The sequence below is a fragment of the Silurus meridionalis genome, chromosome 16 (genome assembly GCF_014805685.1).
Source record: "Silurus meridionalis isolate SWU-2019-XX chromosome 16, ASM1480568v1, whole genome shotgun sequence".
Taxonomy (NCBI): domain Eukaryota; kingdom Metazoa; phylum Chordata; class Actinopteri; order Siluriformes; family Siluridae; genus Silurus; species Silurus meridionalis.
Window position 1 is genome coordinate 15,651,954 of NC_060899.1, and position 2,500 is coordinate 15,654,453.

The 2,500-nt window shown below is 42.9% G+C and overlaps 1 protein-coding gene and 1 long non-coding RNA gene across 8 annotated transcripts in view; one reads left to right on the forward strand and one right to left on the reverse strand.

The window, feature by feature from the left end:
* The window catches only part of dlgap4a (discs, large (Drosophila) homolog-associated protein 4a), an 80,259-nt gene that overhangs the window by 7,022 nt on the left and 70,737 nt on the right, over positions 1-2,500 (reverse strand). The window lies entirely within an intron of this gene.
* The window catches only part of LOC124398803, a 5,212-nt gene continuing 2,927 nt past the window's right edge, over positions 216-2,500 (forward strand). Inside the window, exon 1 of the long non-coding RNA XR_006928128.1 lies at positions 216-1,003. This is a non-coding gene — a long non-coding RNA (uncharacterized LOC124398803). The remainder of the gene's footprint in view (positions 1,004-2,500) is intronic.

Sequence of the window (2,500 nt, forward strand, 5' to 3'; positions counted from 1 at the left end):
AAGTTTTAAATCACAGCTTTAAAAAACTCTCACTTTTATCTCGGTTTATAGATTTTGTAAAGACATAAAACTATTTTTGTTTTTCAGCTACAGTTTCCTCCTATTTCTGGATATTGTTGATATTTTATTCTCTGTTTTTGTTTTCATCTCTACCAGATTTATTAATATCGCAGCTTGTGTATTTTCTATGATTTTTTTTTTTTTTTTAGGGCTTTTAAAATTTCCATTACATTAAAAACAACTAATAAATAAAATAGTATTCATGTTATTATTAGTATCTGTTATTAAAATGTTCTATTTTGTGTGATATTTTTACCATTTCGTATATAAATAAAGTCATAAATGAAACTTATACTAAACTACACAATGTTGCCAAAAGTATTGGGACACCTGACTTTTCCACCCATGTGTGGTTCTTCTCACACACGATTGCATCGGAGGTCTTTGGATGCGGTATAATGAAATGTTCCCTTCACTTCGACTAGGAGACCCAAACCTGTGCCCCTGTGCCCACAGCCAGCTCCATGAAGATCTGCTCTATGTTGGAGACCGTATGCTCAAGTGTCTAAAGCTTTTGGTCAATGAGTATCGATATAAAAGCCTATTGTCTGGCTCCATAATTCGAGACCTCATTACAGCATACGGACGCTGGCTTCCCGGCTCGCTATCGTCTCATTCACTCACTCACACACACACACACACACACACACACACACACAGTGCTACAGTTGAGACACCCGGGCTCGATGCCAATGCGGGAACAAAAGCGTCCTTTTAAACCACGTGAGTCTCAGAGCGTCTCTCAGGCCGGATGGAGAGATGCATCATGGGAAAGTGGATAAGCGTGACTCGACTCGGCTCGTCGTGGATTTAACACTTTAGACTCGACTGATGCTGAATGGATTATTAGCAGGCTAGTGGGATCTGTAGCTTGTTGTCTGCAAATCTTCCAAACATGTAAATCGTCACTGGGAGCAGTAAAAAAGCCTCCTACAGCATTATGGTGTGTGTGTGTGTGTGTGTGTGTGTGTGTGTGTGTGTGTGTGTGTGTGTCTATTAGACTGTAAGAGAGAGAAACAGTGTGGTTGCTCCCCTGCTGTGTGAAGGCCAGAAGACTGTGTGCTAAAATGACCAACAGAAAGTCAATACAGGGGCACAGAGTGAGGGAGTGAGGGAGTGCAAGAAAACAGAGACCACATAGTGAGAGAGAGAGAGAGAGAGAGAGAGAGAGAGAGAGAGAGAGAGAGAGAGAGAGAGAAAACCAAGGCAGAAATCACATGGTGAAAGAGAAGAGAGAAGAGAGACAGAGAGAGATGGAGAAGGAGATGAGAGCAAAAAAAACAGAACCAACCCACATAGTGAAAGAAAAGAAGGAGAGAGTAAAAGAGAGAAAAAAAAAAAAAAAAAACACGGTGAGAGAAAAGAGGAGATAAAAAATTGAGAGAGAGAGAGAGAGAGAGAGAGAGAAGGATGGAGAAAGTGAGCACATGAAAAAAAAAAGAGCGAGAGATGAACTGCTCTAATAACATGATTCATATCAACAGCAGTGAAAATATAATAATGATGATGAGGATGATGAAGGCTGGTGATGGTCAGATATTCCAGCTTTGATGATGAAGATGAAGAAGGGGTCATCCATGGCCACGTCCCAAATCACTCCCTCGATCCTACGTGCTGTACGCAGCACTGTTCACTGCGACACGAATATTTTTAATATAAAACTATTTATGATTTATTTGATGGTCTTCAGCGTCTTCTTCACGGCTTGTGGTCATCCTGCAGGTCTTCTTCTTCTGGCTCACTCGTCTTCTTTGTGTCTCTCACCTCCGGGGACGTCGCCTTTGTCTTCTTCGCTGTTCTATTAATCTCGTCATCATGTTGTCTTCAGCCCTATTCAGGTGGGATCGGTTTATCAGCAGGACGTTCGTTATGCATTTTCTCCACAGGTGGAGATGAGAAGTTTGTGCGGGTGGAGTTCTACACACGAAAACACAGATCTGGTCGTGTGATCACGCTCTCCAGAGCAGAGAAGAGACCAGGTTGTCGCACCCAGACCAGGTTTATAGCTTGAGCGCCTCATCTGAAGCATTAAACTTTCATTTTGAGGTTTGGGGGAGGAGCCTGATATCTGCGGGAGGGGCCTGATATCTGGGGGAGGAGCATGATATCTGGGGGAGGAGCCTGATATATGGGGGAGGAGCCTTGTATCTGGGGGAGGGGCCACAACAATGGCCCCATGACACTTAAAAGGACAAGTGGCAGGCAGTCAAACATTGTCCTCTTCAATTGGAGATCACTCTGTGCATCTCTTCTTCTTCTTCTTCATCATCATCATCATCATCATCATCATCATCATCATCATCATCTTATTCTTTGCGCTTAATTTTTCATGTTCATGATCCCTGGAGATCTTCACTCAATATCCGAAACACACACACACACCCACACACACACCCACACACACACCCACACACACACCCACACACACACACACACACAC